The sequence below is a fragment of the Pteropus alecto genome, unplaced genomic scaffold (assembly GCF_000325575.1).
Source record: "Pteropus alecto unplaced genomic scaffold, ASM32557v1 scaffold79, whole genome shotgun sequence".
Lineage (NCBI taxonomy): Eukaryota > Metazoa > Chordata > Mammalia > Chiroptera > Pteropodidae > Pteropus > Pteropus alecto.
In genome coordinates this window covers 16,913,808-16,929,343 of record NW_006494612.1, presented here as the reverse complement: position 1 = coordinate 16,929,343, position 15,536 = coordinate 16,913,808, and the positions used below count along the sequence as shown (strand labels likewise).

General features: G+C 37.8%; 1 long non-coding RNA gene across 1 annotated transcript in view; it reads right to left on the bottom strand.

Moving 5' to 3' along the window:
* Positions 1–3,181: 3,181 nt before the first annotated feature.
* Positions 3,182–15,536, bottom strand: part of LOC112474306 — a 39,096-nt gene continuing 26,741 nt past the window's right edge. Inside the window, exon 4 of the long non-coding RNA XR_003044342.1 lies at positions 3,182–3,987. This is a non-coding gene — a long non-coding RNA (uncharacterized LOC112474306). The remainder of the gene's footprint in view (positions 3,988–15,536) is intronic.

Sequence of the window (15,536 nt, the reverse complement as noted above, 5' to 3'; positions counted from 1 at the left end):
TTTATTGGGGTGTGGGGAGGATGAGCCCAAATATGTTTCCCTAGGTTTCCTAATCATTGAACTAACTTCAATCCCTTCGAGTCCTCTGCTCTCTCTTCCACGTGACAATTTGATGGCTCTGATGATTCCTTGTCCTCTTTCAAACCACCCCCAAGTCTTCTCTTCTCCAAGCTTACTCTTCCCAGACTTCTCAACCTTTCCACACACAATGTACCTTTAGGTTCCCACAATCCATCCTGAAATTTCTCCTCTAGACACCCTCTGGTTTGTCAGCATCTCCCTTGTTTGGTGGTGCACAAGTTGAAACACAATGTTCAGAAGTGGACTGAACACTGCAGGGAAGAATGAGACCAACGGTCAACTTCTTTCTTCTAATATTGTCCTCCTATGACTATGCCCAAGGATCATAGTCACTTTTATTAACCTTATGTCCTTTGAAGGAATCAGGTAAAATATAAAGGTACTATGTAGTACATAAGAACAAAGTTTTTTTTTTTTTTCCTAAAGAGGTGAAGAAAATCAATCTTCATTCATGGATTTCCATAGGTGGAAACCAATTATAAAGTTGATTTCAAGTGTTGAAATCAATCTTAATACCTTAAGAATGTTTTACTCAATATGATAATTATCATAGGACTCTAGGATTACAGGATGTCTGAACATTCTTTTTTGATTTTGGGAGGCGTAGGCCTCAGCAGAGCTGAAGCAGGCAACGCCTGCAGAGATGCAAGAGGAGGGTAAACAGGTCTACTGAATGGAAAGCACCGTGGGCTGGAAGAATGAGCCAGGCTGGGGTCTTTAAAGAATATCCAAAGCCTAAATACTATAGAGAGCAAATATGAAGACTGGCTCTAAAGGGAAAGCGTGAAGTTGGATAAATGGAGTCATGAGTTCAGAACCACGTGGAGACAGGAGGCAACTGTAGACCTAGCAACTGGGCACAGTGATCTGACACAAAAGGCTGGAAATCAGGTAGATAAGGAATTTCACAGAATACAATACCTAAGAAGGCCAAAAAGCTGTTCAGAATCTGCAACCCAGTCATTAACAAACACTAGTAAAACAATTAAATGTTGAAATACATTTAAAAATATTAAATATATTTAAAATATATACAATTAAATACATTTATATCTAGGGTTATCTGATAATAATAGAAAAAGAACATGATTTTGGAAAAGCAATAGTGTGGCTAATATCTTTGAAAGTTACAGATTAACTAATTTTTCCTTAGGAATATTTTTAAAATAAAATTCCAATTTTCTAATCTCTAGAGGAGGTGGGAGATTCAAATGACCACAGAGGTCAGACAAATAACATAAATGTGTAAAACAGTCAGGTCTACTAGGATGAGAAATGGTGGGGACCTTGGCAAATGGGACAGATCATGCCCCATCTAAAGAGGTCAGCTCCTACTGAGTTCTGCTGGATGTTGCCATGCAGAAAGGTAGCTCAATGTTGTAGTACCTTTGATTTTTCAAAAGGAGCTGGAAATCAGAATGTGTGTACATGTGTGTTCATGCTTATGCATATGTATGTATATGTTGGAGAGGAAGGAGAGTGACCTTGATTTTAAAAGTTAACAAGATACTAATATTTTTTTTTTTAGTTCTTTATTCTACAAAAAGTTTCCCAAGGCTTAAAGAGATGAAGTTACTGCTCAATATTTAAGCTATTAATATGACTTCACTCTTAAACTGGTTTACCACATTATAAACCCCAAAGCTACAGGGTGGTCTTCATAATACTAGAACAGAAAGAAGTGCTTAGAAAAGACTGTAGATTCCTTGACGAGAGGAATCAAATCTATTTTGTTCCCCACTGTTTCGCCAGTGCTGGTACAATATCTGGAGCATAGTAGACCCTTGATAAATAGCCAATGAATAAATTAATAGATAAGATTCAATACAGAAGAGAGAAAGTATTAGTAGAGGAGTCAGTTATCATTATATAATTAAATTATTCAGGGAGAAGTTTGTAATTATGTTATGTAACACCCTGAAGTAATCACACCTATCAGATGAACATTCTCAAGAAAAAAAGGGGGAGGGGGGTGACAGAATCATGGAGGAAAAAAATAATAACTGGAGATATTTCTGGCTAAACATGGAATACTGAAACACACATTTCTCCTGACTTGCTCCTAAAATCTTTCTATATGAGAGGAAAAGAATTAAAGGCCCCAAGCACCCAAGGAAAAAATGCTAAGAAGGATATGACAGTAGAGAAGAGTGAGCAACAAATCCTCAGACATTGGAAAGTAGATGGGAGAATTACTTAGTCAACAGGAGAAGGCAAGAAATTGGTGCCTACAGAGGGAGATGGAAAAAGAAAAAACTTCATCAATAGCACAGAACCTTGGAAAAGTCATAAATTGTCACATCGGAGACCTCTAAGTGTGGGGCCCAGGGTGTACTCAAACGAGTATTGGTTGAAGGTTAATATAAGGTGCAATTAGTCAACCCCAGTCTTTCTCTTACCCCATATAACTTGGTGCCTTCTCCCCAGACCAGGAAGAAGACAAGAGGTTAATTTCTGAAGAAGTTTGCAGCTCCGAGGAAAAGGGTGAAACCCTGCAGTATTAGTTATCTGTTTGGCAATAATGTTTTGTAACAAAACCATAGTGGTATTCAACCATAACAATTTATTGCTTATGGATATAGGGTTAGCTGGAGACACTCACATGTTGGGAGATTGATTTGCGGGTCTCGTCTCGCTTTGGCTAGGGCAACTAGGTTACCTTCATCCTCCCAGCAGGAGAACTCAAAGTGCCCTGCTACTGATGACAGACATGAGGAAACAGGCCAAAACACACAAGACTTTTGGAGTCTTACACTTGGAAATGACACACTGTCAATTCTGCCATGTTCTATCGCCTGAAGTAGCTAACAAAGCAGCCCAGAATTCACTTCTGGAGAAAGAAACTCCACCTCTGCAGTGAGAGGAACTGCAGAGCCATACAGCTGAAGACCTGGATATAGGGAGGTGTGACAGGTTGGCGCTGTTGTTGCCATCTATCACACCTGCACTAAAAAGGAGGGCAATGAAATAATAATACCACCTGCCATATAGAGCTGCTTTAAGGATAAAATGAGCTTATGTCTGCCAAGTGCTTAGAACAGTGCTTGGTGCATAGTAAGTGGTCAACCAAAGCTAGCAATTAAAAGAAGTCTGCCTGCCTACTAAGCCCTGAGGTTCCCGCACTCTGTGCCTACATTCAGCTCTGAGATCACTAGCATTTAACTTCATTTCTCCCAGACAGTATAAAATGCCTCTCCAGAGAAACTGTTGGACCCAAGAGAGAACTAAAATTCAGACATTTTTGAGACCCCTTCCCATGAGAAATCTGACTTACTTCCTTGTTAATCTGTGAAGCATGTTGCCAATCTCTTTTTAGTGCCTCACTTATCATTATAAATGGACAGTCTAGGTTCACCAGACATTTGAGAAAATCTAACACAAAATAAAACAAACCAAAAAAAATAAAAAAAGAGAAAGAGAAAAAGAGAGACAGTGGTGCAGGGAGCAGAGAAAAAAATATTTTAACTTATTATATCTGAAAGTAAAGGGCTAGACACAAGAAGACATTACCTGAAACATCAAAATGACTTAGCCACAATGTATAGACCAGGTAACCAAATTACACATCTTTTATTTCTTAATATCAGATAGTCTAGGTTATCCACTCAGGCATATCATTTCATTTCTATTGTATTAAATATCTGAGGTATGAATAGAGGTAGAAATTCCATCAGGAAAAAAAAAATTATTATCAGGAAGTTCCAGTGTTTATTTATATGATCAGCAGCATCTGGAAAAAAAAAAAAATCAGTGGTGTCAAGGTTGAAGGACAAGATTCTTGGACAAAGCCATCGCCTCCCTTGTCTATTTACTGGAAGTCTTCAAGTCTGTTGCAGCTCACAGGACGCTTCTTATCTCATTTGGCGTCTGGTAACTTCTTTAGTGCACCGTGTTCCATGACTAGTACTGTTAACAAACCAAAGCCACTGTGAGGCACAATCTTCAAAGTATGCGCTCCCTTCCTCCCTCCAAAGATGGCACCAGGACTACAACAGAAGTTTCATTTCATTATTAGAATATTTGGTTCGACATGGTCCTTGAAGAGCTCTACCTTTTAAATCAATTTATTAGGAGCTGCTAGCTTTAGTCGACCGCTTACTATGCACCAGGCATTGTTCTAAGTGCTTGGCAGACATAAGCTCTTTTTATCCTCAAAGCAGCTCTATATGGCAGGTAGTATTATTATTATTACTATTATTACTAGTCCATGTTCTAGATAAGAACTTCTCTCAGAAACAGAGGGATTAAGATAGTAGCAGAATTTTTAACCCAAGCAGGTTAGATCTAGGGCCCACTAAATTCTCCTGCTTTGAAGATATAAAAGATTCATAGATTATGTACTTACAGCCAAATAGGCTTTTACTGCAGACATTTATTCAATACTCCAGCTCAATATTTCCTCAATTTTTTCAAAAGAGCTACTGTTTGGGGGCCTGCGTTATGTAAATACATTAGTGATTTCAGGGCAACAGATTAGAAATTAAGTAAATAACCACCCTGCAAAGTCTAGGGGGCTTAGCTCCGGCTTTCTAGGACATGATGAATCCTCTGTCCTTATGAGCATAGAGACTTAAATCTGAGTGCCAGCTATTATGTTAAGTGCCTTCATTTAATATAATCTTTGCAATGCTGGGAGTCAGACATTAATTAATTCCATGTGTTACAAATAAGGAAACTGAGGCATGGAGAAACTAAATCATTTATGCAAAATCTCACTGCCAGTAAGTGCCAAGGTTAAGTTCAAATGCAGTTCTTTCTAACACTAAAGCCCACATCATTCTTCCATACCACTAGTTAAATGAACCACGGTGGAGAGCCCTGGTAATTTAAGGCACGAATAGTTTGTAGCTCTGTGCTCCATGTTTTCTGTCTGTAAATAATTTACTCCAGAAAGATACCACATGGAGAAATTTTGAGAAACTCATCATTATCCTTTCTTGCAATAATTTTTTTGAGTTAATAGATGTACACAATGTCTAAATTGCATGAAGAGAGGGAGGCAGACTCTGGGCCAGCCAAATTAACCCAATTCATTAAGTAAAATAAATTCAATTCTGCCAAGATGAGCAAGGCCCCAGGTGGTGAAAGACATAACAGCCTTTGTGCTTAAGAAATTGACAGTCTAATAGAAAGTCAAAGAAATAACAGCATATGTATGCCATAGAGGGACAATCACACTCAGTAGGGGAAGCAACAGCGGCTTTGAGGAAGAGTTTTCATGTAACATGGGCCATTCCAGGTGGAGTAAAGACCACCAAGACAGTGAGTTTAGAACCTCTCTTCAGATATGTCAAATATGTGTGAAACATAGAAAGCAAAACAAACTTAGGAAAGAGTTTGATGACACAGGTCCATGTCCAATGAATAGATGAAACTGTTACACATATGTTTGGGCTGAGAAGGGCCTAATTCAAGTCTTCCTCTGTTTCTTGCACATTTGTGCCATTGTCTAGTTCTAAGAAAATGGCTTGAATTATATCCTTCTGTCTTAAACTCTACCCAACTTGTTTTTATCTCAGATTTGGCCACAGCAAGCTACAATACTATCCAAAGTCAAAAATCAGGCACCAAATTTCATCCTATGTGGACATCTTTATATAGAATTATAGCCCTTGAACATGAAGAACCTGTACATAAGGGAATGTCTGACAGATCTTTAATTAACCACCAGGAAGTTGCTATACAGCAATAGTCAACCTCCTCAGAGAACACCCATATTTTAGGTTTAAAATTTTGACATGAACATTTGCCCTTGGATAAATTTTTAATAATATTTTTTCTGTATCTAAAGTTATAAGTGATCATTGTGAAAAATTTGGAAAATACAAAAGGAATAAAGAAAAATAAGAAACACTTATAGACAACCACTAATTAAAATTCTATTATCTATGCATATGTATTTTATATATTTGAGATCATAATATTAGTATATTTTGTATACTGCTTTAGTCACTTTGATAGCATAATTTCATTCTCATAGTTCTCATAGTTTTCATTATCCTATTAATAAACATTTAACTTGTTGCATTATTTTTGCAATGATAAACAATGCCTCAATGAACATCTTTGGGTCCGAATTTGCTCATTGCTGATTATTTTTAGAATAGAGCCTTGCAGTTGAAATTATTGGTTATCTATATAAATATAGATATAAATGATGATGATGAAGATGGATGGATGGTTAAATGATAGATATTTAGCTAGCTAGCTAGCTAGCTAGCTAGATAGATAGATAGATAGATAGATAGATAGATAGATAGATTCTTTATCCCCTTGGTAAATATTTCCAACTTGTTTTTCTAGAAAGATATTCTCTATTTACACTCAGCTAGAAGCTCATGGGAACATTTCAAAGTGCACATCATCATTCATAAATTCGGAACATCTAATAGAGAACCAGGCTGGCTCTCATTGGCACATTAGCACTTCTTCTTCCATTCTCTGCATCATTTTTTTTCTTTCAAATTTTTTCCCTGCCAGTCATCCAGTTTTCTCATCCTTCTCCATTTATTTTGTCAAGGAAGAAAAGATCTTATAAAATGAAACACACTAAGGTAGAGTTATTGCCATATTTTAAAAAGAATGGCCTTGAACGTCCAAATTTAACCTACAGTAAACAGTAATACACTATTAGTGAAAATGTAGGAGGGCTGGACAGAAATATATTTGGAATAAAAGGTTCAAGATTTCTCAAGTCACACCACAAAGGCAGCCAAGCGCTTTTAGGGAAAAATGGACCCATTGTTATTATGAAGGACAAGCAGCTATTTGGGGAGCTTTCCTTTTGCAAATGGTCTATATTCACATATTTATCTAGTGACTAATGGGTGTGCTAAAATTCTCAACAGAAAGATCTCTCCTGTGAGCCATCAGAGGGATCATACAACCAAATGTAGGAAGTGAATGGCATGTATTTTGACCCAGGGATTTGGATCCAGAGATCTGCGGGAATAAAGCAAAGTCCATGTTTGTCAATTCGGCCCTTTGGGAAAGTGAATAAGAATCCTATGTACCTAAGGAAATGTTTATTAAAGAAATTTGGCAGCCTAAATAGTGGTTATTTTGCTTATTAATGAATAGTGGTAAAATGCAATTTATCTTTAAGAAAAGGGAAAAGAAATGTCTTCGAATTAAATAGTTATTAAAATATGATTTTAAAAAGATCTTCTGATCTTTGCCTTGTAAACAAAGTACCTTCAATAATTCTTCATTTGGTAGTTTTTATAATTTTGAAATTTCTATTATGGAGAAAATAAGGAAAGTTTGTTTTCAAACTCTCCTTAAAGAATTTAAAGAAAATATGAAACAAAGAAAACAATCCATTAGAAATCATTTCAATTCTTGAGTCATATATTTGAAAGCGAGTCATTTCTTCAAGAAACAGGAAGAAAGGAAGTAAATTATTTCATCTTTTTAGGAATCAATGTTCTCTTTCTAAATAAAATAGCTTCATTTCCCCTTTACCTCAAACCTGCTAGACACCAACATTAGTACAACTATCTACTGCATTCAGATGAAAGAACTTCATCATCACTGTGTGTGCCTGTTTGTTCAGGTTGTTTTGAAGGATTTTGTTGCTGTGGGAATGAGATATTTTTATAAAATAAAGAATATGTGATTCCCACCCTCCCCTGCCCCCGCTACCCCAGGAACTCTTAGAAGATAAGGTAGCATCCCGTGAACTACAAGAAATTACTGAAGACTGACAGCCACTTAAAGTATTATCATTTTCTGAGAGGGGCTGCTGTTGGTTTTGTGGGTACTATCTCCACAGTAGCAGGCACTTAGTCATTCAATGTTATTTGAAGAGGTTTAAGAGGTGCTACAGTAGCTGCATCTCAGGGTTCTATTTTTAATTGGGATGAACTTAACTGGGGCCTGAATCTCTTCAAGAGAGACTCTCAGGAAGCATTTATGGTAAATCTACTGACAACAGCAGAATATAAAGATAACTCAATAATCAAATCCTCTGAGAATAAAGCACTTTTCCAGAAAGTCAACCTGGACAGAAAAGTTGGGGAATTTCCAGGTTCTTAAGAGTTCATCATCTGTGAGGTGGACGAAATGCATATTATATTTTACATTTCGCATTGTAGAATAGGGAACTAAAGTTCAGAGAGGTTAAGTGATATGCCCGTGGTCATGCAGTTAATAATTGTAGTGCTTTTACTAGAATCTACATTTCCATTTTCAGTGATCTTTCTACTATTCACTGCTTTCTGGTGACATACATTTTGAAGGGTTTTATTGTCACTGTTTATTTTGTTTTCCCAATCAGATGGCAAGGTTACAGTTAGTCATCCATATTCCTTTTAAGTCAATGAATAGATCTGCAGTCCGATGAAATAATCATAGGTTAGAATAAAAGGTTCAATTGAAGGTCTAGATCACACAAATGCACTCAAACTAACTAATATAATCAATATAAGAATACGCTAAGCAATATTACATTATGGCTTGACCTACCCACTCAAGGTGGGAGAAAAAGAATGATTATTGTCTAATTGGTATTATACAATAGGGAAGCCATTTTCCGATGGTAAAAAGAAAGTGATTTCCCTATTAAAGAAGGTACAAAACATTCCTTCCAACACCATAGAGAATGCTGATCCCACAGAGAAACAGACTCATAAAAAAAAAAAAAAGGCAGATAAGATTCTTTGGATTAGGCAAAAAAAAAGCATCAGTACTGCTCAACCAATTCCACAGATATTAAGACTACAATTTTTCTATAGTTAATAATAAATGTCAGAAGCTAGAAATAAAGATCTCATTGGAGACCAAGAGGTGTAGAATTTATAGTAGAGGATTCAGAGTATCCTAAATTTCCCCTGAATGTACTACTAATAGTTAACCCATTTCTTTAGCAAGAATATAAAAATATAATATACAATCTTGACAGCTGTTACCCTTATGGTAAAGTAACACCCAGACATTCATAGATTTAATATTTGTGGTTTCAATTATTGATAAGTAACCCGTCCCCCGCAAAGTACATCTTTGTGATTTTGGTGACAGTTTGAATCATGGCTGGGGTTGAACCCTAGACTAATGGTTGATCCTAGGTTCTTCATCTTAGCAAGGCTTAGTTTTCATTTACTTTGTTGCATATGAAAAAAATTCTCAAAATGTGATTTTTTTTATTTTTAGCACAAGATAACATCAAAAAAAAGTTAATAGCAAAGTGTTAAGACAGCAAAACAGTGTAGAAAAGTGGTATGTGAACTTAACTCTTCCTCTCAAATGCCCAGGTTCACTCATTACAGTATGTAAATCAACTCATTGGTTATGTAAAAATGGTTGTAAAGTTAAAAATATTAGATGCAGTAGGAGTACTTGGACCAAATAGATCCTCCCTTATTTTTAGATATTGCTGACCAAAGTTGACAAATCTGAGAAAGTAGAACCTAATTTGTTGTCTTAGCGGAACTTATATCCACATAGATTTACTACATGTTATGTAAGAACAGAGGCTGGTCTTAGGTGGCCCCTCTTGACAATAGGAAGCATCAATCCCATGCCCAAGGGAAGATTAACAACTTGCACTACCCCGTAATTAAGGACAAGACTAAAAATACAGAAGAAAACTTTAAACCATAGGTTTATAGGAAGGAAAGTGGATGGAGCCCAGAAGGTTTGTATTATTAACAAATGTCACTACGGACTCTTTCTTGCTTACTTTTCATCTCTGATTCATATTCCCAGAGTTTCCCAGCTAAAATAGACCAAGCAAAACTATAGAGATTTGTATAATGTACTTTTATCCCCATATCTGTCCACTTCTTCTTTATTCTAGTATCCTCTCCCCCGACCCTTGGCCACCAGGAAAATTTCCAGCACACTCACATTGCCCTGGATGGAGACAAGCTACCCAAGCTTTCTCGTTCTTTGCCTTCCTAGAAAGCCAACCTCATTGCAGAGTCCTGCTTGTTAAACTGGATAATCTGCAGACTAATTTGAAGCAAGGCATTTTAGCAGTCAGATCCAGTCAGAGAAGAAAAGAACAGATATTTCCACATAGTAACTTTATATAGGAAACTGGTTAAACAAGTGTTAGAATATTTAAAACAAAACAAATGAAACAAAAAGATGAAAGTACCACAGGTAATAAACACAGGGGATTATAGTAACCTAGAATCTTGGAAGAGGAGCCCCACAAGCTGGGCCTCACAACTATTGCTGCCAGTACCTCTTAAGGGGTGCAAAGAAACATTCTGGACGTGTCCAAAGGAGCTAGAAACTAGTACCTGACTCCAGAGTGAAAGGTCAGTGCTGGGGCGACATTGATAGGAACAAAAAGCAGATGGGAAAAAGCAAGTTCCTCCTCTCTCCTGCAGAGTCTTCCTCTAGTGCCTCCAAGGAGCCAGATGGCTAAGAACTGTTATTTGCAGTGTCCCAGTCCCAACATCACAACCTGGGTTATAGAACGTTGTCTTTGAGGCTGAGACAATAACTTAATAACTACCACAGGTGATAAATCAAGTAATGATTTAATGCTTTTTTCCCTCCTTGGTAACATATACATTTTAACTGCTTATCTCAAACAGCAGTGTAAATAATGCCAGATTTGGGCAAGACTAATATGAGCTAGAAGAGATACGAATATTTTTGAGGGCTGAAGGAACTTCTTAAACTTCAAATATCGGAGGGCTATATTCTCTGCCTGAGCAGTTGTTCTTAATCTTCACTGAATATTGGAATCACCTGAGAAGCTTAGCAACACACCAGCAATCACTGAAGGGGGAGAGGTTTGGCAGTGGGGTTGGCAGGGAGAGGAAGTGCTCTGCCATGAAGACTCCCCAGCTAGGATACTGGATGGTTCAGATGTTAACAGAATCCCTGTGATCTGGGCTCTCTATGCCAGGTGGGTGTCGGCGCTGAGGACTTTATTCTGTGCCTAGGAGCTTGTCTAGAGCAGTAACTTTCAAACTGCTATTGGCTAAGACCCATATTAAGAAATGCAATTTCATCAGTGCATGTGCATATGTGTGTTTGTAAAAATAGATACAAGTTTCATGAAACAACACATCATCATGATGTGAAATACTTTGATTTTTTTTCTCTTCTCTTCTATTTAAAAATAATTTGTAATGTGCTAATCATGACCCACCAGAGGGTTGCAACCCGCAGTTTAAAAAACATTGGTCCAGTACCTTACTACTCAAAGTGTGATCCATGGACCAGCAGAATGGGCATCTCCTGGGAGCTTGTCAGAGGTGGAGAATCTCTGGCCCAACTCCAGACCTGCTGAATCAGAATCTGCTCAAGACACCTGAGGATCTTTTGAAGATGTAGATTCTGATTCAATTGGTCTGGGGTGGGCCTGAAGTTCTTCATTTATAATAAGTTCCCAGGTGATGTCGATGGGGTATGTTGAATTGATCTGATAGTCTAGAAACACACGACCTACCTCAGTAATAGGTTATTTAGACTATAGCAGACACAGAAAAAACAGAAGACATGAAGGAGACACTGATTCAAGGGCACTTAGTTTCTTTTCCTTACACCTGAGAAGAACATTAACTCTCCAGTTTAGAAAGATCACAGTATAAGCTAGTGGCTGAAAAAAGACAATGAAATAGAGGAAAGTAGGTAGCTAAAGGTCACTAGAGGATTTGTTGTAGAAATGACAGGTAACAGAATGCCAAGGAATAAGAATCTAGACAGTTGCCAGAAGCCAAGCAGAAAAGCAGAATACTTAGTAAAGTTCACATTTTCAGACAACCAATTATGTACCCAGCGGTTGTTATTACAACAACAAATAATCATCGCAGATAGCAAGGCCTGGTTATCTGTAACTTATCCTGGAGGAACTCGTGGCTGGCATCTAGCCAGTCTGTGTCAGTTGAAAGAAGTTCCATATCTCCACTATGTCAGAATGGAACTAGCTATTTGAGGTGAAACAGCATTCAAGTAGAAAATCCTTGGGAAAAAAAAATAAAGAGACAGAAAGAATTTATAGATCCAAAGACCCAAGAAGTTGATATAACCACAGGAATTATTTCACAGATCCAGAGGGACTTATCCATGCCTGACATTCCTAGTAGATGTCAGTAAAGGGTTGCTGACTCACTTGGCAGTTTTTATTCAAGCTCAATCCTGGGGTCCAGAGATGTGCCTCACTGAACAAATAGCCCAATTCTCCAATAAGCAGATGCTGGCACCAGTTCACTAGCCAAGGAGAGATAGGAGGAAAGATTTACTCTGAGCAAATAGTACCTCCTACAACACATCAAATCTCCTTGCGGAATATAGCCCAGTTTGAGCTTTTTGTTCTGGATTTAGAGGAAATCCGGTCTATAGGCCATTTTTTATGCCTCCTCAGTTTAGTATTCAGGAGTGGAAAGAAACTAAGAACCATTATTCATTAACAGCTTACCCTATGCTATGCTAAGCACCATCTTCTATCACCTCATTAAAGATTCAGAGCCACACTAGAAATTAGAACTCATCATCCCCAACTTAAATACAGAGAACCAAGAGGCAGAGAAGTTACTTGCTGAAGATTTCACATACTCAGGAAGTAGCTGTACCAGGTGTCTGAATTTGGGTCGTTTGGGCCTCAAAACTCCATGAGAAATTTCTTCAATGGGCATATAGGCAGGTGATAGGGAAAGCCCTCCTCACTTCACTCTGCCTTGGGATGACGTTTCCTGCAAACCCAGATGGTAAATTTCCCCTGTGCACTGCAGAAATAGCATGTGATTACCTGGGGAAACCTATAGTTTGGTTTGTTATTTCTGTCTTACTCTTAAACACATGGTGGCCATAGTAGCTGGAAACAAAACGGGAGGTGATCTGGTCCTGGAAAAATGAGCAACCATGTAATTAGCAAAATTAATATTGTGCAGTTTCCGTTAAGTAATATGCAGTTTACTTTTGTTATTAAGAGACATTTAATATTAAAAAGTGCAGGGGGTGTGTGAAGCAAAAAAATAAAGAGATGGGGTGAAGGGTTAAAGAAGCACGAATTAGTAGTTGATAGTTGATAGCACGGCAGAGGGAATGCAGTTAGCATTATTATGATGGCTAGGTGGAGGGCCAGGGGAGGGAAGGAGCAATTGGGGGGATCATTTTATGAACTATATAGATGTCTAACCAATACACTGTACACTTGAAACTAATTTAAATAAATAAAAATAAATAAAGAGATAGTCTGAAACACAGGTTAAAAAAAATTATTCTAAGAAATTCTATCTTTATTTTTGAATGACCTTTACATTCTTAAAAAAAAAAAAAATCCCTTGGGGTTTTCCTTGAAGCTTGAGGACTTGATTATTTGTTGTGTTGGTTATATGGGTGGAGAGTAAGAATTCCACCTGAAAATTTGCCTGTGGAGAGGGCAGCTTGTTATTATCCAAGAGAGTCTCCACACCAAGATTCCTCCCCATGGGGTCTGAGCTGTGGCAGAGGAAGATTAAAGTGTTAGATCCTGCAGCCTCCTGGGTCCCATCCAGGGTTCTTGGAAATGGCTACAAAACATCCCTATGCTAGACATTTGAGTCTTCTCACACTTCCTTCATTCATAACTGCCTGGGTCAAACTTATTTTCTCCTTACCTAACTTTTCTGGGAATACATTAGTCAATATTTCTGTTTTGGAGGTATCATCTTTTTTAATTTTTGTGGCTTTGCTATCTAATTTCAAGCATAAATCCACTAAGCAGAGCTGACATCTAATTCCAGGGTCTGTCTGGGGGACTATAGACATGCAATGAATGCTAAATCATGACTACAAAAACAATAGGCTCAAATAGCAATGTGATCACATTAAAACACTTCATTTTTTCAGTTGGATGAGCCCTGCCTGCCAAACTTTGACCCCAAAATAGCTTTATACACACACGCCCGCACAAGTGCACACATGTGTTCCTATGGTTTCTGTAACCATAGGAAGGGTTTTCATTCTGCCCCATTATATGTTTATACAGTACCTCATTATTATGATCTCTAGAAATATTGCTTAAATTAAAATAGAAAATATTATGGGAGAAGAAAGGGATTAAAATAAAGAAAGCCAAAAGGGAACAGAATTACAGAAAGTTCAAGAATGAGTGATAATTCTTATAAGCAATTATTTTCTAAAATAATTTTATTCTAACACAGTTGTTTAATAATATATACTTCACTCAACATTCTGATTTTCTTCTTCCACTTTCACCCAACTCAGTGCTATGAGAAGGGAATGATATTTCTCAGTCTTAAGATATTTCTTAGAAGGGCACGGAGCCTAGACTAAATCATGCTATGCATTTCTCAGCCTCAAAAGCATTGCACAAGTGACATATGATTAAAGCACAATCTTGAAGGAGAATTTTTAGAAAATTGTCATACCATCCTAAAGTGAGTGTGGCTTAGATAAGGTGAGTGTAAGATTGCTTAATTGTTGATTATAAGCCTCAGAACTTTAACAGCATAAACTGGTCACACTCAGTCCACAAACCCTGTACTTGGTCCTCCTCCCATCCCAGCTGGAATTCATCAATCTTATTCCTCAATCTCTAAGGTCAATTCAGACTTTAGGCCAAAATTTTCACTAGTTCTTTAGCCTCACTCATGAGAGCCTCTCTTACAACTCACCTGGTGCCAACTCAGACTTGGTCTTGCACTCTGGATCTCTAATCTTCTGATTTGTTCTCCTGGGCTAGAGTACCAGTGCATCTGCTTAATACCTAAGTCCTTCATGACCGGGTCCTCACCTATCTTTCCTCTTCTAATTTTCTTCTCTATCTGCATCAACCCCACTATGCACCCTCCCATTTCCCCATGACACACACTGGCACACACACACACACACACACACACACACACACACACACTAGTGGAAGCTAGTGGATCCAACTGCCTGCTGTCTGGACACATGCTTCCTCCATCACTTAATTACCAAATGCTCATAGATTACACTATCCCTTATTGTAGGAGATACTGTTCTGTTTAACTGAGTTTCTCCATTCCAGGGGAAGAATGCTGTTTCAAATGCCAGTCCTTCCTGCTACAGGGAAATGGGCCTCCATACTAGATATGAGGTGATCCACCTCCTAGACTAACAATATCACAGAGCCAACACGACCATGCCCTCCATTCCTAACCCATGAGCAATTACTCTAGAAATGGCTCTGCTCACTCGCGATATGTATCTACGATAAAAATTATATTTTATTTTGACATATAAATATTTTGATATTCTAATTATCTCATTTAAATTTCACCAAATATCAAGACACTCCCCTAAGTACAAACAGAGTAACAACTTTGAGATCCTGGTGATGGAGATGGACCTAAGTTAGCTCTCCCAGCTATCACCACTTCCCACAGAGTGGTCCTGAGCCTTACGGATCAAGAAGCTAGCTTTTTCAGATTCCTCAAAGCTGCTTGGGTGATGGGACCTGTTTTAAACCAAATCCCCAGAAAACTGGCACTTAAATCAAATTTTAAGTTTAATTCATGGAAACATCA